At 34.1% G+C, this 21,032-nt stretch overlaps 1 protein-coding gene across 9 annotated transcripts in view; it reads right to left on the bottom strand.

Moving 5' to 3' along the window:
• The window catches only part of Spn (protein phosphatase 1 regulatory subunit spinophilin), a 77,307-nt gene that overhangs the window by 43,378 nt on the left and 12,897 nt on the right, over positions 1-21,032 (bottom strand). The window lies entirely within an intron of this gene.

Here is a 21,032-nt window from a genome sequence, read left to right as displayed (position 1 = left end):
AATTACAAGAAGTTAATTAATCAGTTTGGTGTAAAGAATTTGATTCCAACTATGTTTCTATCACACACTACAAATGCTGACTGAATGAAAAAGGCTGCATAGGGTGTTTGTATGTGTAAAAATACTAACAACAAATTTACCTAACCGAAATTAGTACGTACTTAAGGGTACCGTAAGTTTTATATGTTTTTATGTTATTAACATAGAAATAGAAATAGAGAAGGGGATGGGACCTACAACAAGGCACCGCAGCCACAGGAGGCTTATTGTACCTTCCCCTTTTCAAGTCTAATAGTCGAAACCTCTCCTTCTAAAAAGGTTGAGGACTTTCCCCTACCAGTTCCTTTTGCGCTACTATCTCCTTTGGTCTTAAAGTTTTAAAGATATCATAGCGAAACCGCTCGACTGCAACGCAATCGAACATCAAGTGAGAGGCCGTTTCCTCCACTTCCTGACAAAATCTGCACGATTCCGAGCTATAAGCCGCCCTATCTTGTACAAGTGCTTTCTGAAACTGCCGTGCCCCGTGAATAGGCCTGTAATCAGAGTAATCTGATTCCTGCCAAAGCCTCTTTGGTTCTTTGTTTACACAGCCAAGGGCATGACACTCTTGCTGTGTTTGATCCCAGGAAGCATCACCCAGTTCTTTTCATGTTCTCTCCATATCCAATCTCTGAGAGTCACACAAACTGCACCCTTGGTGATCCCTAGGATGGTTTCAGGCTAATGAAAGGAGTACTAGCTCCATTCCTGGCCAGTTGGTAAGCTAATTCATTCCCCTTGATCCCCACATGACCTGACACCCATTCCAGCCGAACTTTATTGTGCCAAGCTAGTTGTTCTAGGGCCTTTTTACATTCCCAGACCAGGGAAACGGTAGTTCGGAAGGAAGTAAGGGCCTTCAGTGCAGCTTGGCTGTCCGAGCTGTTTATAAACATACAGAAACCTCAAACTCATTAAATACGTAGTCAAATTCATAGTTTTCAGTAATTTTGTTTCACTATTTTAAAAACAAAAAATGTTTTTTTGTTCATTAACATTTTATGTAGCGTACAAAAAAATCCCGAACACCTTCTACACGCCAGTTAGCAAGTATAGTGGACAGAAACATAAAGACAAATTCTCTACATGGAACAGATGTATCATCCTCTAATGATGAATGAAAAATCGAAAATATGAAGAAAAAAACATACGCTATACTGCAAAGTCGTTCTTCCGGTAAACCTGAATTCTTTAAATTTTAAATTCTATCAATGCTTTCAATGCTTACTTGACATACTACAGGATATGAAAGTGTATTTTGTTCAGAAGCGGCACTTTAGAGGGATGCTCAGTCGAGGTTCCTTGAGAACTCCTGCATGTGTAATAAGTGTAAGTTTATTTTACAGCAAATGGTTTCTTGGTAGGCTCAAACCCAAATATTTTTATTTAAACTCATTATCAATCGACAATTATTGAATCAGAATTGAAACAGGTGTGCCACCATATGCCCAAAGAAATGCGCTAGCCGCTGCTTCCCAAAATGAAGAAAGCAGCTCTCTCGTCTATTTAGCGGGTAGTTGGATTAGCGCGGGAACCGAGCACAAATTTACATAATACACCTAAACATATTTCGCATGATACCGTACTAACTGTTCTAGGCTCCTCCTACCAGTGGATATCAACACGCAACAGAATAATAGACCAGCCATTGTGTGCGCAACTGAACAACGAATTATAAAAACACATTTCTTATTCTTTTAAAATATAAAGAGCCTAAAATGGTGCAACATTTAATCAATTGCTTTTCATCGCCATGAAAAATCTATATACCTACACTAATTGTAAACTAACCATCCATTCGGCTTCATTAGTTTGGGTGAAAAGCGGTAAACATAATTATCTGTGTCAGTGGATTCGTTCCGTAGTCTACAAGATTAAACAGAAGTAAGAACCATTGAGACATTAGTTGCGGTAGTAGTTGTTAAGAGTGAGTAGTGAAGTTCCTCTTGTTCAAACTGATTAGAATTAGAACAAGGACTTCTATGTAACGTTCAGAAATCTTCAACATGGTTGTAAAGCTTTATAGATATAGAATTGATCATGATAAATTGTGAAATTACGAGTTTTGAGGAGGAAATAATTGCGTTTTGGATCCGCTGAGTTCAAAAAATGTGTGTTTTTTTAAAATTACTTTTTATTTTCGCTGATTATGTAAGAAAATTTATTGCAATTGTGTAGCCTTTAAATTTTGAGTTTTCAATAGTCATACTGGGCTTTCAAATTCTAATTGTCTTTCTTGATGAAAGAAAATAATTAGTCACACACCTGGTGGATTTCTGAGCTTACTGTACCATGTAAAAAAGACAAAAGGTCTGACTGAGACAGATGGACATTCCTGACCATATGTAGGTGCGCCATCTTGGATCAGAAGAGACCAAGAGGGAAGGACTTAGTGACGCATTGTGGTGACCCTACATCAGACCTTAAACTATAAAAAAAAAAACCACGGGACCAAGTCGCTGAAACCATGTCCAAACGCATATCTCACACACACACACACATCGACATTTTAGAAAAGGAAACCCAATACCAAAAACTACTCCGAGACTAACTCTTTGATGATATCATCACAAAAAAGAAATATTCTCGAGAAGTTTGGGTGCAATTAATTGTACCTATTCCAGCTCAATATCAACTTAAAAGGAGCTACAATACAATTTCTAGATCGCTATTATTTGGCGTTATTATTCCATATTCAAATCTAAATCTAAAATTGACCGGAGGTACGAAATTATAGAATACAGGTCTTTGTTTTTACTTTTACTCACGCATTGACGTTGAATTTTCAGATAATCCATACACTGAATATATGAAAATGATGCGCGAAAAACAATTTAATTGAAGGCTTTGAACGGTTTCCATCACTTAATCACTTTCTTTAATTTAAAGGCGCTTCAACATTTAAGGTCAATGGAGCCAGGAGCTTTTTTATCAATGCACTGCCAGCATCCGTACAAGGTACTCCCTTGTACAGGCAATACCATCTGTCACAAGACGATCAGCTGTAAGAAAGAAGCCAATAGGGCTAGAAAATCTAAGGGCTTGCAGATAAATTCGAACTACTGATCTCTGCGTTGGAATCCAGAAAGCTAACCACTGAGCTGATCCATTCCCTTGAAAAATTATATTATTACAAAAATATCGTGAAAAAAAAAAAATTCTCAATAGGAACTTAACTTTAATTATTCATCTAATAATTATTTTTTACTAATTAATATTTTTTCTGAACACTGCTCACAAAGTCCACTCTTATCATATGTTCTTGCAAATTCAATGGTTTATAAATCTATTAGTTCAGCAAAATTAAAAAAATTTACAAAGAGGACGGGGTTTTGACGAGTGTCAAGGTCATAGTTGCACTTGTGACACGTGGACATGACAATTGTGCAATTATTAAACATCATCAATACTGAACGCTTATTACCCACTTTTTTCCCCAAATACAGGTATATGCTCTTTAACTGTGCCTTCTACATTGAAACAACCTCGAATATATGGCCTAAAAAACCTCAAATTCATTGAATTGCTAAATGTAATTAAATTGACGTGTTTTTCTCTAATTACAACAAAGAAGACATGCTAAATGTAAAGGAAAGAGCTAATTATATTACGTAGTACGAAGGAAGTACATTACTCAACTTCCGGCCACACGGCAAGCTTAGATTTTAATCAATTTATACCTAACGATCTAGTAATGTTGTTTAACTTTTGTATTTTCTATGAGCGGCCCCCAAAAAAAATCTGACACAAATCTCTCAAACAGATTTCTGTACCGCAATCAAATTTCATTGGAAATAGAATTTTAAAACAGATTGACCTTTAAGGGTCAATTTTAGCAGCTAGCGCCCCATTTTCTGCTTCCCTCTCCAAATTTTGTAACTTAATTTCAAGTGTAATTCGAAGTTATGAAAGTGATAAAAGTTGTTTCCAACTAAAAAGTAAAATACCTGTAAATTACACTGACCTCTTTACACAGACAATTATACATCTTTTGGAAAATATAATTTCAAAAAATTATGAAACCATTGCAATTCTTTCTGTTTCCAGCGGAGAATATTTAACAAATCCTGAGGGCCTAGGGAGAGACACATTGAGCCGGATATATAAATATACGCAAAGTATGTGTCACGGTGCCAACAAATCGAATCAGTCCTATAGATCCGGGTGATAATAAAGCCCCTAAATTGACCAGATTCCAGCTGCTGGCTTTTAGATATTCTCTTCCTATGTGCTTCTTACTGTCCGGTAATGGACTGTGTTTTCTGTAACAAGAGGACACTATCTGGAGGCCGGCATTGCACTGAAGTTGACGCGCCTTAAATTATTATTTTAAAAAAAGCTTTCTTAAATGAGTAGCCGAATGCTGAATCGAAATCGTGCCTCTTGACAAACTTGTTTAGGACTAGAATTCCAAGTATTTTTTGTTGTTTTATTTTCTTTGAAAATTTGGCACGATTGCAACACCGCCCTCTTAGGCTGGAAACATAGTGGAGCGGCGAGCAAAGCGGCGATGATAGCGAAGTGCAAAGCGGCGAAATCAAACACAAGTAAACATATGGGACCGCGCATAGTGGCGAGCAAAGCGAAGATAGAGCAACGCTATCTCTAGAGAGTAGAGCGAAGCGTTATGACATGTTTGATTTCTTCGCTCTCATCGCGCTCAATTTGTAAAGGTTATTTTTCAAAGGTTATGGATATTGATACATTATTGGTTTAGTTTGTTTAAAGAAACCTCTGTGGGGCCATAGTATTTGTGAAGCTACAATAGTTTTTAATAATTAATAGTTTAAATTAATTAACAATTAGTAGTTAATGGAGAATTCAGGTAATTTTTGCTACATTTAATTTGGTTCTCAATCCCATAATGCTAACTTTCATCTAAATACTAGGCAAAATTAAATTACATTTTCACGTCCTACTACTTCTGATCAGGACGAATTCTCCAATCCTTCTTCTGTAGCGTCGTACTACTCCAGTTTTTCAGATGAACAACATTAATTTACGACAAATCATGGTGTAGTGATTTAATAAAATTATTGTGGTTTTTTAATTGACTAATTTCTTTTTATCTGCATATATTTCTATTTTATTTTTATTTATTTTGATTTTCTTATCTTAAAGTAACTGCTAGGATTAATGGGGTTACACAGATTCGTATTTAGTTAATAACCTACATAGTTAATTTTTCTATATTGTGCCTAACTCATGTTATGAGTTGTATTACTCAAAAACAATAAAATTTGATTTTGATTAATGGGGTTACACTGGGCTAGTATGTAATCAAATGTTGATATAGACATTCGAAAATACGCATGAAACTTGCCAGGATGCTCCCGAAGTTGTTGGTACAAGTGATGAAATTCACCAAGTTCATTTCTAGACTTATTTATGTCATGTACACTGCAGCTCCTACTACTAAGCTGCTGCAAATACCAAAGTTTCAACGAAGAATTTTCATATAAAAATAGTTCCTCCATCTTGTTTCGTCGAAAGGAGAAACGCGTCTAAACTCGTCACTATGTGCATGCGAATCTTTGCTCGCTGCTCGTCGCTCTCTTTAATCTGAAGTAGCTATCATCGCCGCTTTGCCCGCCGCTCCACTATGTTTCCAGCCTTAGTAGTTGTCAGGAGGAAAAGGAAGCAAAAAGTGGATAGAGAAATAGATAGCAGTATTTAATTTTTCAGATAGGTTCATTTACACCATGTTTCTTATCAAGACGTTTCTAAAAGGAACAAACAAAATGTACGAGTAGACGCACGAAGAAAGAAAGAATGACAGAGAGAGGAAAAAGCGAGTTCATTGAAGTGGGTCACATATGTTATTAACTATCTAGTAAAGAATGGTTTGTAAAGCAACCACGTCACATGTTATACAGCTGACGGATAATAAATCACACGTTGAGTATCTTTTCATTCATAAAATTTAAAAACTAAAAATGAATCAAATCAAGACAAAAACCTGGTGTTTTTGTCACTTTCTATTGTTCTAATTATTGCATTTCTAATTGAATCCAAAAATCTTGTTATTAATTCTGTAAAAAAAAATAATGAATTTTACTAGGCGTGTGTCTGTACATAAGAGGTCTGTAAATTAAGTAATGAGACTGATTTTTTTTATTCAAAAAGAATTACAATTCTATATTGTCACCTTCTAAATAACTTCCTTCTGAAGCCACTCAGCGCTGGAGACGTTTCTTCCACTCCTCATAGCAGTGCTCGAACTCCGATACTACAATAGCCTTCAGCTGGTCGGTTACAGCCGTTTGAATGTTTTCTACTGTCCCAAAATGAGTTCTCTTTGTGGACGAGATCAAACATCAAGAACAAGGGGTGTTGCTACACGATAATGCTCCTTGTTACACAGCAATTTCAATAAACGAGTTTTTGGCCAGTAAAAACATTCCTGTGGCTCCTCAGCCTCCTTATTCGCCTGACTTGAGTCCTTGTGACTTTTTTTCTCTTCCTGAAGTTGAAAAATCACCTCAAGAGAACTCATTTTGGGACAATCGAAAACATTCAAACGGCTGTAACCGACCAGCTATTCCAGTATCGGAATTCGAGCACTGCTATGAGGAGTGGAAGAAACGTCTCCAGCGCTGTGTGGCTTCAGAAGGAAGTTATTTTGAAGGTGACAATATAGAATTGTAATTCTTTTTGAATAAAAAAATTAAAAAAAAAATGATTACTTAATTTACAGACCTCGTATATTTCCGGTAAGGCCTTAATTCCGAATATTTGACCGATCATATTACTTCCTCTTACTAAGAATAAGAGAACGTAAAAAACTTTTATTTCAAAGGAAATAAGAGATCAATCAGACTCAAGAATGAATTTTATAAATACAAGACTAAAACTAAACCAGAAATGGCCAGGAAGTCGCCAATTTGCGCTGGCTGTGGTGAGTCTGTGCGGCACTTTGTAGAGGTGTGTCCCGTTTATTCCAAAACTAGATTTCCCGTCTTCGGAAGGTCAGATGTCTCCCTACCGGAGATTGCAGCATCTGGTAATTTTAACGAACTTTCTAGGTTTATTCAGTGCACTGGGCGATTGAGTCGCCATGCTCCCTAGTGACCTGTTGCTACTTTATTAGTTTATTATAGTATTTATAGTATAGTTAGCCGGAGCTGTTGTTCTAAAGCCCCGCTATATCTTATGAGATGATGGGTGGGCGCGGAACAATGGGCATTTTGGATTACCTGCGTCCTCCCCTTTTTTGGTGGAACCGCCCTTTTTAATACAATCTACAAACCAAAAATGGAACCTGTTATCACGCAACACATCTCAGTATTGCAGTTAACTCTATATAAAATCCAATTATTAATAAACCATTATTTCTGGAGCTACATGGATGTGTGTCCACATCAGTGGCTGATTGAATAACAAGATGTGCTTCGTAGGGAAGGGATTAGCTATGCAGTTAACGTATTGGACCCCCACGCGGAGATGCCGAGTTTGAATCCAGTTGCTGACCCTTAGATTTTTTTCTCTTCATAGGAGCTTCTTACAGTACACTGATGGCCAGTGTTGCCTGTAACGAGATAATACTGTCCGGAGGCCGACAGTGCACTTAAAAAAGCTCCGGGCGCCAATAACCTCAGATGCTGACGCGCCTTAAGCCTTAAATCATAAAAAAAAGGATGTGCTTCGTGAGAGGAATATGATCCATGAGGTGGTTACACCCTGGAAGTGACTATAACCAAGGCGGCCGATGCTGCTACGTTCTTGATTGTATTTGAATTGAATCATTATTATAAATTAGTTTTCTTGTCTTATTTGCGAGTAAAATTAAAGTAATGCCTGGCTTTATGTCCAACTATCGACTAAGGCGGATAGCAAACACTACTACAAATTCTTTTTATCAACTATTACATAAAATTCAAGGACTGAACCGAGAATAGAACCCAGAACCACAATACTTATCAGCTTTGAAGGCCTCGCCTCTAATCGCTCGGCAACTGTGGAGCCTACTTTATTTGTGTCTGTTCTGTAATCTATCAATTAAGATATGATTCATAATTAAATGCTTCATCTCTAATACATTTCTTTGATTCTGTAAATTTCCTTTGTACTAAATTCTAGGGTTGTTGGTGTTGAACCTAAGTAAGTATTGTGACGACAATATTTTCGTTTTTGTTGCTCTTGTCTCAGTTCATCTTGTATATTAAGTTAGACTGGTTTGTCATGAGGGGTCCAGTCCTTCCTGTAACGTGTCATTTCGTTGCAATGCACGGTTTTACAATCTATAGCATGTGATTATTAACTTAATGATTATTCAAATAATCGAGGATTGAAGAAAATTCATAAAAACAACAAAAATTGTAGTCAGAGATAAGTCATTTAAGTGGGCACTCCAAATTTGATGTCTACACATAACGAAATGTAACTTATTCACTGATAAAAAGCTGCACTAGCGCTCTTAGGGAGTCTATATTTGGTAAACTGGATCAGCTGTTCCCACGATAACCACTTATCATTTTTGTAAACATAAACAATTATATCATGTTACTTGCAACGTAATTATTTTTCCCAATTTTTAAAAATGTTTACGATATTTCTTTCTATCAAACTAACAGAATGTAAACAAGTAAATAAAAATATCTCATATTAAAAAAATACATCAAATATCTCAGAAAAAAAAAAAAAAATCTCAAATAACAAATTTAGTAAAACTAGATAAATGTTTTATATATTTTAGTGATACGTAGCTTACTGTAAACAAGGAACAATGAACTACTACCCACATAAAATGTTAACGCTACCTAAAGCTGACCTTGAAGAGGAAACTAACGCGATTGGTTATTGAAAAAAACTGGCCGGGTATACTCACATGACTTTCTCTTACCACAATCTAGGTAATATTTACATTTTTTGAGATATTTATTTACAATGAAAGGATGGCAGACCTCAACATTATGGTAAAGTAGGTGCGTTAAAGAAAGCGCGATATGATAGATGGCCCAGAAGCCACTAAATAACAATTTCCCCTGAGAACAAAGTTAAGTGATGCTTCTTAACATACGTTAGGCACTAATGAAGTACAAATAACATCTTTAGTAGAGGAAGAAAATAAACTGATAACTAATATGCAAGTGTAAACTGAACAATATGCTAAGATGGTACTTTAGAGGATAGCTTAACTTCACATCTCACCCTAAGTAACTTGCTTAACCAGTTAACTGTTTCGATCTTGTTGGAAAATCTGTCCCCTATGTGCGTTGTACAAATTAAGCGACGATGAATATATTCGTCAAACCCAGAGTATGTTTGATCTGAAATTGGGTTGCAATGAAATGACTTTTATATTTTTTCTCGTTATTCATTTCGTGTACATTTATTCATTTATTTATATTAACATAAATAGGAACCAAATACATCTAAAATAAATTTCGTTGCACTCGAATTGTTGTTGATCTGGTACCAGCTTGCTACACACTTATTTACTTTCTTCTATCGGACAAAAATATTTTCTAAATTACCTTATCTCAAATATTCATTCAAATGATACAAGTGTTGTGAGGAAATCCGACAAAATATAATAAAACTTGGAAAAACCTGGTGCCACTATGTAAACAGCTTTCTCAATACTGTCCTTGCATAAATACCAAATTACAAAGAATGCACACTGCTGCAATTATTATCGAGTAGGTCGCAACATTACAGACTGGTATCTGTGCAAATGAATCCCACTGACCAGATGATAAAATACAAATAATTATGCAGGGAAATATCTTGACAGGTTAGTAGCCCCGCGACTCAGCAATTTGGATGATCGTTAAATCTTGATCCACGCAAATGAGCCAAAAAGAAAGCTCCTCCTCTTGAATACAGGTAAATAGAGAACAAAAGGATACTCATCCCGTTTTTTATTACCAGGCGCGCCACTTACTGCATAGTCTAGCCGAACACAATATATGAATTCGTTATTGATTCAGTGATGACTAATAAAAGACAAGGATACATTTACGAAGACTAATTCATACTATATCTATCTATTAGTTCTTTTTATTTCGACAGGGTCTCAAAATATTCCAAACTTCTTGCAGTTTATAAATATACTTTAGTTTAAACTAAAATTGCAAAATTAACTGGTCACTGCTGAAAACGCATGACGAATATCCTCGTCACAAACAGTTCACTGGTTAAACAATAACATTGTAGATTTCTACGAATATGTTTGAAACATAACTAATGGTAAATATAGGAATTATGAAAAAAAAAAATCTTTAGGAAATTGAAATCAATCTGGGATATATCATTTTTGAGACTTGGAGTTGCCAGCTGTTGACCCTTAGATTTTCTCTTCCTAAGAGCTTCTTACAGCTCACTGCCCGGTGATAGCCAGTGTTGTCTTACGAGAGAACACTGTCTAGAGGTCAGCAATGCACTGAAAAAAAAGCTCCGGGCGCCAATAACCTCAGATGTTGACGCGCCTTAAATCATTAAAAAAGAAGATGTGCTTCTTGAGAGGAATATGATCCATGAAGTGGTTAAATAAAATTCAAGGACTGAACCGGGAATAGAACCCTATCTATGTAAATATAGGAATTATAAAAAAAATCATTGGGAAATTGGAATAAATTTGAGATATTTCATTTTTGAAACTATTCTGTTAAAAAAAACACCCCAAAATAGATTTTTCTAGTTCTTAGGTGCTCAAAATTGTGAAAGCTCAAATTTGTAGAAATTAACACGATTGCAAAACTTTCCTAAGGAACTTTATCCACTCAAAGAAAAACCACAAAATTAAAATTATATAAAAAATCTGGATATTAAAAAACTTACACTGATGAAGCTAAAAGAAAGTAAAAAATCCATTTTCACGGCAAAATGTTTTAAATAAATGTAGGGCTTTCACTTAAATGTTATTATATAACCAAGTTTAGAGAAAAGCAATCGTTAATTTCGAGAAAAACACTCGAGAAGATTTACAATTCCTGATGATTAATTTCGACAAAAAAAAGTATCGGCAGGCGACAACCAAAATATGTATTAAGTTTACAATATGTATTATTTACAAAGTCATTACTCACTAAAATCCTATTAGGATATCCATAATTATGGATACCACAAATCGTTTATTCCAGCGAGATTTCATCATTGAAAATCCGTTTGATTTGGATACTTCCTCAATCTAGCAGTGAAGGAAAGACATGACAGTGACACGTCTTCTTCTTACTGCCCATTCATAACCATAAATTATAACCACACTCGAAAGAAGTCCCAATATTGGACAAAATTGAAAAAACCAAAATCTCTCACAAGTAAAATGTATTAATTTTCTAAAATTTAAGAAACATGCCCACATGTAACAACATTTAATTCCATGTTTGCTATACTTATCTGAGTTTATGTTTATTTCTTAGAATGTTAGTTATCAAAGAAGATAAAATGTACTAACAAAGATCTCTCTTTACAATATTGGCATTGTTTGGTACTATTTGTGGAGCAAACTATTATTAATTACTTTGGAGCCGGCCAGTCCGTACAAATGGCCCCAGAGATCCGGGAAGAAACCTGACTGATAACCTGAAGTAGGAGAAAGTTCTTGGTAAACTTTCAGTTAAAATGACGGACTTGGCAACAACTTTATTTTAATTAATTTTGGGGACAAAAAAGAATTTGTTTTTTTTTCTATCTGTTAACTCAAAACTACTCTCACTTTTCTCCTTTTTCTTTTTTAAAACTTTCTTTGTAAGTGGAATTTGATTGTAAATAAAATCGTCAATATCATTTATGTAAGTAACGTAATCTCCTATTTTTCTGGGCAGTTTATTGACCAACTACCGATCAGGTAACCTGGATGGACTTGGAAACACACACTTTACTATTCAGCATTTTTTTTCTAAAAAATAAGTGCGGATTCTCACCTATAATCTACCGGGTTCACACTTATTACACCAACATCCGCCCCCTTCATTTTTATTCATCATATTTAAAAGATTCTGTTGTCAGAGGCGTGACTTCAAAGTATCCCCTCATAAAATAGATGATCTCTGTAAAATGTTTCAAAGTGATCAACAACACACATAAATCAGACATCAGACACCGCCCATCAGTTGACGATCATCGAATAAAAAATTCCTTCAATTTCTTTTTGTGTTTTAATTAAAGGTAAACCTGTGTTTGTCATCAACAGTCAATGAGCTAATTAAAAATGAGTTGACATTAAAAACAAAAACAAAGCAAAAACCTAAAGATATTTTTGAAACACATTAAAAATTTGGAAAAAGTTTTTGTGGAGACTCTGTGTGTGTGTGTAAAGTTCGTGTAATTGTCTGGTCTCCAAATTTCATTGAATGAGACTAGTGATGGAATATTATTCAAAAAAAATTTGAGAAAACTTATTCGATTATGGAGAGACTAATTTCTTACTGTACATATTTCCTAACGAACGACAAAAAAGCATTAATGACGATATTAGAGAATCGATGAACATACAGGGAAACATATGTTTCCTGGAAAGTAATTGTTTTCAACAAGAGAACATTTGAAGAATCAGTTTACCTCTAATTCTCACTTGAGGTCTTAAACTTTGATCCTTACAAAGTTAAATTAACTTAGAAGCCAAATCACAAAACCCTTTGCAAAGGAGACAATTTGTTAATAAGATAATAAAAAAAAACAAAAACGCAATGAATGATTTTAAAACCACACCATTGTTAATTTAAAACTCATTTTTATTTGGATAAATTTTTATTTGTTCAAGAAAAGAATTGTCAGAAAAAATGAAATCCTCGAGTATTTAATGAAAAATTACTGGAGCCGATAATTCGTCTTTATTTAATTTTTTGTGAATAAAATTGGGCAAGCTATAACTGCTTTGTACAAAGTCGGGGTAATCAAAGGCGCTCTTATTAAGAGAAAATAAAAACATTAAACCCGTCAAAAGAGGAAAGAAAATTATTTAAAAACTTATTATGCAAACAAAATATTTTAAAAAAATCTTCACCGATTTCGAATAGTATCTGTTTTATAGTTAACATACCTCAATTTCAGTCATCACGGTTGACTAAAGAAGATCATCCACTAAAAGTAACCTTTCACATACAAAGCGTAACCTTTCTATATAGTTATTTCTTTAAAGGCTATGTCAACAATGGAATATTTCTTGTACGGCGACATTTACAGCTTATGACTAGTAATTGCAATACACATTCTTTGCTCCAATCAAATGCTTACATTTTTTGTTTATTAGGATATTTTTAATTCCTCCCAGATTAAAAATTTCGAAATATCCGCTATGAGGTTTTCAGAGTCCGGAAAGAGTGAATTTTTTTTTGTTTTGTTTTGAAAATAGTAAATCCTAGAAAGCGGAAACTTGACATTTCGACTGAGTCCTACCAGAGCAATCGATTGTAGTTGTCAAACGAAAAAATTCTTGAAACAAAATTATCACTTTACAGAATAGAATTTTCAGTTTTTACGTGTATTGTACGGTTCTGTACAATATTTATGAGTAAATAATGTCTAACTGAAATTTTGAGTCGAATGAATATCAGTTAATTGAAAATGCGACTGTATTGAAACGCTTTTTAGATTTGTCTAGACAGTTTTTCAAGTTTTAATTTCCTAGATAGCAATGAAAAAGTTTTATTTGAACTTCGTCATATCGAGCGTAGGCCTATCATCACTTTCGTTTTCTTTTCTCTTTCAGGAAAACCTCTTTTAGTGGGTTTTCGGAAGCTGAGAGGTCATGCTTCCTTCAACTATCATTGATGTATATTATTGAAACCACCTATAATGTAGCTTCAAGAAGAAGTTCCAAATAAATACGCCAAGAGGAAGTCACAGAGTATGTGATTATTTCTCTTTTAAAAATCAGGTTGAATGACCACACACATATAGAACTTGCGTAATTTATCATAAGAAATTCAAAAAGAAGGAAGAATGAAAAAGAAACTACATCTCTAGGTCAATTGGATTGCAGAGGCGGTCTTTAATGTGCACACCGTCATAGCTACAATGGTAAGTGGTACTGGCATCAAGTTCGCCTTGAAGTAAAACTTGCTTTGGCAGCGAAGAAAGGAACAACTGTACTAAATAAGTTTAGAATGTTTCATCACAAGCTCTACCTGGCCATGTCGTAAATATTGATTTAAAATTTCTGCCCAGTATTTTTTGTAAGTTTTATTGAATATATCGTAATTTATTTGGTTAAGATTTTGAAGCTAAGTAGAAAACACTGATCAAAATTAATTATTCAATCATTAATAATGAGCAGGCTCAGGATAAAAAAAAACGGTATAGACGGAATTGTTGTTTGTAACCTCCACATAAATCGGGAGAAATTAAATTCAACCTGTTCTTTATTAACTCTAAATAGAGAAACAGTGATGTTATTCGTGATATTCCTGTCCGAGTAAAAACAGGAATATAAAGGAAAAATTTCGGAAAAAAACAACTTGAATGTACAATGACACGCGATCCATTCTCTAATTTCTCGAGTTTCTCTAATACTTTTGCAGGTTCTAACTTGTACACAGGCTACAGCCGAATTTTAAATATATTTAATCATTATTACAATTACATGCTCTCAGAATTCCCTAGAAAGAAACTTTGCTAAAGAACTAATTCAAATACAATTAATTGAACTACAAAGTTTCAGAAATTTTCTACAAAAATGTAATAATATCGTACTACATCCGGTTGTTGAAAACTCTTCAAATCCAGAATTTATCACTCCTTCATAATATATTATGGTTAAAGTTACACATTAATTAAAATGTTAAGGACCCAATCGTGGTCTAGATCCTGTGTCTTAGGACATCCATCTCGATTGTAAGAAGGAAAAGCCTATAATGAAGTCCTTTTGTGCATTATCCTTGAAAATGCAGACAATTTAAATAAAACTTATTTAAATCATCAAAGAAAGTAACTGCACAAAACTTATTGTAAAATTGTAATGAACTAATTATTAACAAATAGTTAAAAAATCTCAAAATCTTGAGATCTGAAAAAAGTGAAAAAAATCCATTCAAATCAAAATATAAAGTTTCATTTACATGCGATTTTTAATTTAATTATTATTTCACGAATCGATATGTCCAATGAAAATTCTATAAGAAAAATTTCCACACTTCCTTTCAGTGATTAGAAAACTAAAAATAAATTTCCTCACAAGGTTCGTTTATTTATATACATGATTAATGTATTTAATTAAAAAAAAATTAATTTAAAGACAGACTGCCGTCATCATTGATTAGCTGATAAAGTTGATAATGGACAATTAATCTGAATCATCAGTTCTTAGCAACAGCCAAGCCTACAAAAGCAGGGTGTGAAAAAATATCATCTTATGACTGTTATTCTTTAAAAAAAAATTGCATATTTTTGGGGGATATTGAATTTTTAAACGGTTTTCCTAATCGGACTGTTGTCCTTTTCACGTTTATGGATAATAAGTTTTATGGTTTTGGGATTTATTGGTTTTAAAGAGTTTGGTAAGACTTCCTTTGACAAAGTGGCGCATAATTGAATTTGAGTTTATTTCACAATGTCAAAACATGATGCCCTTTGAAGCAAAATTCTAGTACTGATAACTTGCGAGTAAAATATGACGTAATCAAAATTATAGTTAGGAGAACAGTTTCGTCAAGTCTCGTCTACATAACGGCTTATACAGTTTATTTTCTTTGTTGTTCTTCAGTCAAGACAGTCGTCAAACGATTTTAAATTGAGCTTGGACATAATTTATTTAACGCCCATAACACTTTAAATGCCCTCTCCTAAATGTAATAATAATTATAGCGAAAAGCTGTGATGCCACGCTTTTTCCAACATCATTTTGTTTCAGTGAGCATTTGCATTTATAAATAATACTGTTACCAAAAGTTTTTTTGGGCCAAATTTTAAATTTTAAAAAATATATACATATATAAAAAGTAATTACCAATTTTTTCAGGCGGGGCTTAACGTCTAACTACCAACTAGGTGTCGTGAACGGAGGCAAACACACTTTACTGTAAATTTTTTTTAATAACCATTAAATAAAATCCAAGGCCTGAGACCGGGAATCGAACCCAGTACCACAATGCATATTAGCATTGCAGGTCTCGCCACTAACCGCTCGGCTACCGTGGCACCTAAAATATATATATTTACTTAAAATTAAAATAGGTAAAATAAAGCTATGTCAGTATTCCCACCGTTTTTTTTAGAATTATGCTCTCAAACAAATCGTGGCCTCAAATCTAACCATTCACAAAGACTTCAATCCTGCCGATCCTAGCAACTAAATTCTTTCTTTACCTTAATCAAATCAAGCCCATCCGGCAACTAAAGCAACAATGGCCACGTGATCTTAAAATGGGCTCTTAATTTAAGAAACTTTGACCTCTGGTTGGCAAACTCTCCACAATCAAACTGAAGAACAATACCCATCACACACTGAACAGTTTCCCGGAGAGACTGAACATTCAGTTTATGTATTAGTATAAGTAGCATTGGTATTGAACGAAACGTATATATTATAGGTTAGAACAGAAAATTGTGTTCTTAATTTGCTCAGTAAATTCAAACATTTTTTCCAACATAATTAAATTTTGAAGTTACCAAAATTATATACAGTAAATAAGTTACAGGAAAATAGGGAGACTCAATAGAAATTTCGCTATCGAGAGAGTAGAAGGAGATGTTGAAGAAGGGATGACGCGGCACTTTCACTAGGTCTAAGAAGTGGATTACGGAAACCAGGATGTGAATTTTACATGGAATCCTCTTCTCCTTTTTATATAAATATAACAAAACACAAAAATAGTAATAAATTTACATATTTCGGTGTTTTTCTTATTTTTTCAGATTTCTACAATTTCTAAATCTTTAGTTGAATAAAACAAAGACAACAGAAAACCTTGCCTTCAATTAGCCAGCCCACTACATAGCAGCAATTATAATAAAAGACATATACGTTTTCGTTATATTTTTAATCCTCATTAATATTTAATAGAAGATGTAGTCCTTACAAACCACAGAAATATCCTTCAAAGAATGTCCAAACGATCATCCTCGTAGCCTAGAATGCCCACAAGTGAATTTTGCAGGAGAATTATTTGTTTCAAGTAAATAATAGAACTACATAGGCGCAATGAGCATACCTAAATGTATCGGAAATTGTGGATAAAAATTAAGAAAATATGCACTTCCGGCCTCGCCATTTTCTTTGAAGACCGAATTTCGGTATCTCACTTAATCATCGTTAATACATGTGATAGGGAATCTACTCAGTCAAGTATATTGCATCTTTAGAGGAAAACCCAATCATGTCCCACTCTAAGAAATGCGAATTTATGTGGAAAAAAGTTTTTAGTAGAAGGTTACTCATTGCACTAGATGCTTGTAATGCATTTGAAGTGTAAAGAAAACACTTCAAAAAGTTTTCAAGAGTAAAAAAACAAAGCATTGAAAAAACAGTAACTCAGATCAGGTTAGGCGACGTGCATAGTTGCATGTCAGAGGGCAGTTATAGCGAATTTTTTGTGCTTGGCGCATCAGAATTTCATACTAATATGCTGTTTACAGAGGGAGAAATAGAGGGCACGATTTCAGAGCGAACCATGACCCAACAAAATTTCAACTCTCAATACCTTCTCAACTTATGGATCTATACACAAAACAACTGTAGCTTGTAACTGAGGAAAACAGAGTGTATAAGAGAACGAAATTTCATACTAATATGTTGTTTACAGAGGGAGATATAGAGGGCACGATTTCACAGCGAACCATGACCCAACAAAATTTCAACTCTCAATACCTTCTCAACTTATGGATCTGTACACAAAACCACTATAGCTTGCAACTGAGAAATTGGTATTCCCGGCTGGCGAAATATGTAGTTTGTGTTCATTCTTTTTAAGGTTTTGTGTTTACAGGCCGAGAGACGGAGATAGGGCGAGGGCTGTGAGAGAGTGAGGATCTTTTATTTTGAAAGAAAATTACTCAATGGCAGAATTTCGTCTTAAACTAGGAGCAAGTGAATGTAAGAACTACTTATTGGAGAACAATCACAGAATCAAAATATTCATTTCACTTGATATTACCCACAATTTGTTGGTCAAGATAATGGGATAGATATTGGATGATCTAGTTGCGGGCACTAGCGGTAATAACTACTGAAGGCGATTTCATACGGCTGGTAAATGCGCAACACATTTGAAAGCTTAAGCTGCTGCGGATATGGGGATATTTCTGACATCACATCAGTCTATATATTATATTTATAAGTATAATTACTAGCAGCACACAGTGACAAACACGAATTGCCTTCGGAGGATGGATTGGAGGGATGGAAGTGTGTATGCCTAACGGAGAATAGAGGGGATACAAGTGATGACAGAGGTCACACTGTTCTTAGTTCGTCTGTCCGTACGTCTAGCACAGTGAAGCGGTATCTGATACAATCTATTCAGTATAATCACATAACTGTGTTCCTGTTTCATTCAAGTTTAAATGCATTCTACACATATTTCCTCATTTCTTAATAACTACTATATATATTTATTTTTTTTAATTTCTCAAATCATTTTGGTAAAAAGGAAGTATTATAAGATCGTGACAAATTCTTATATCGAGTTTTCGAGACATTCCAGGTCCGAAAAATTAATTTTAGCTCAAAATATCACTAAAACTAAATATTACAGGACGTACAAAATTTATATTTTGACCAAAATTTATCTGGGATACCGTAACAAAATCGCTTACAGACTGAATATCACGGACAGTGCGTTGTAAGAAGTTTCTAGGAAGAGAAAATCTAAGGGCCAGTGGCTGAACTCGGGATTTCCGCGGAGGAATCCAATATAAGCTAACCACTGGAGCTTATCACTATTCTGCAAGGGATTAATAATCTAGATATAAAACCACAATGACATGGACTTTCAAAACTTTCATCACTTTTTAGTTATATAAAAACTTCACTTTAAAAATGATTCTAATTCGTCAACATGTGTGAATGTAGTTCCTTGATAGACCAAAATCTTTGGAGAACCCTTTTTCGTCCACAAAACTAAAAACAATCCAAATATTAAATCCGTTTGAGAGATTTTAATCGGCCTTTAATGTCTGTTCCTCTAATGATAAATCCCAATGAAATATTCAGCTGCTTGAGATTTTTATTTTTTTGTTATTTTGATCAAACAAACACAAAAGATAATTCTATGAAGACCATTAAATTTTGAAAAACTAAAAAAAAAGATAAGAAAAGATAAGATAAAAAACTCAATTTCGAAAACATTGACTTACCACTTGTCCTCTTCCTCAGTAAATAAGGAAAAGAAACACCACAGAACACAAACCGATCTACGACAGAAATCTAATCCAGAATTTGAGCCATTATATTTATTTATTTTTTATACAGAATCCTAAAAAATAAAACTGGCGTTCCCTACCCCTACATCATAAAATTTTACAAATTAGAGATGAAACTACTTTTCAAAACAAGTTGCGGCGAAATCACTGTTTCGAAAATTTATACGCGATCGCTATACTTACACTTATTAAGAATAAGATAAGTAATTAATGAAATACGGAATAGAAAGTCAATGATTACATTGACCGTGGTAAAAATAAATAAAATAATAATAAAATACAACCCAATTAATAAATCAGCTGATAATTGCAATTGCGTAACTTAGACACTGGTGGGATTCGTTAAAATTTATCGACTAGTGAATTTTTAAATACGTACATATCTAACCGATTCCTTACTGTAAATATAATTCTCGATCTGGTCCAAAAGTAATATAATACAGTTAAGGTGTGGGCCACTCAAGGACAATAAATAGTTCCAAAAAAATAATGTTTAAAGACGTGATTTTTGTCTTCCTAGAGTGCTAACTAAATTAAAGGGCAAACGTAGGTGTTTAAGGCCGCCAATATGCTATTAGTATAGAGGTCCAACCAGATTCCTATCTCTGCTTTGACGAAGAATGGCGGTTCTATGCATATTTTCTCTGTAACCGAGTAAAAATATGAAAATTATTCAATTTAATGTTGTCTAAATTTACGTTTTTTATCTCTAGAGATAGAAAGTTCAGGGGCAAGTTAATTTGTTCAAATTTAGTTCGATAGAAATCATTGGAAAAAAAAAAAAATATTTAAAAAAAAATCATAGGAACAAATTGAGGTAACATATTTACTAACAGCGCAAGATGGATTCAATCTATGGAATTTTGCTTTAGTTGAATGGTACCAGTTTCATATGGTAAGACCAAAAACTAGAGCGAAAACAATTTCTGCTGCAATGTTTCAAACTGACTTTTTGCGATGAGTTGTTACCATATATTAGATACATGAAATTCCTAATCGAATGACACCTCATTCATGAAAATCGGTTCCAGCGTTTAGGCGCTACGTTGTTTACAAAAAAGGTAACAACAAGAAGAACAACAACAAGAAGAACAAGAACAAGAACATTTTCTGAAAATGCCGTTTTTGCTCATTTTTGGCAACTTTTTTCTCGATACCTATTAGATGTAGGTTGTTGCAAAAAAATTACAGCTATAAAGGAGGGTTTGCCCCGTATTTTAAAGAAAATTTGGGAATTTTATCTTTTGTAGAAAAAGAGAAAAAAATTGTCAAAGTTGGGTGTTTTTCAACGTTACGCTTTTTCGTGCAGTTTTTGACGATCAACCCTTATACAACTGTCCTACCGGACAGTTTTAATGTGGTTCCACCATTGCACACGAGAAACCAAAAACAACAATCCAATCAACAAATAAAAAAACAGGTGGCTGAAAAGTTTCGAGAATAAAGGGGCCTAGAATTAACAAAAAAAAAAAAGAATAAAACTTCCTCAGGACCAAAGCTCCTTGCCCACACAGGCAATAGAAACTGAAGGATTAACATTTGGCCCTCTCTCACTTCTAATCTTCTTTCAAATATGTTGGTGGAAAACATTTTGAGTTGGATGAAGAGTTGATGAGCACCGTTTGTATTCATACAGAAATCACTCTTCAAGGTTGGAATCTAAACGATAAAATAACGTTGAACAAAGA

The sequence above is a fragment of the Rhodnius prolixus genome, unplaced genomic scaffold (genome assembly GCF_049639745.1).
Source record: "Rhodnius prolixus isolate KJV_2025 unplaced genomic scaffold, Rpr scaffold_1, whole genome shotgun sequence".
NCBI lineage: Eukaryota > Metazoa > Arthropoda > Insecta > Hemiptera > Reduviidae > Rhodnius > Rhodnius prolixus.
Note: the sequence above shows the minus strand (reverse complement) of the source record. Positions and strands in the feature narration are given on the sequence as shown.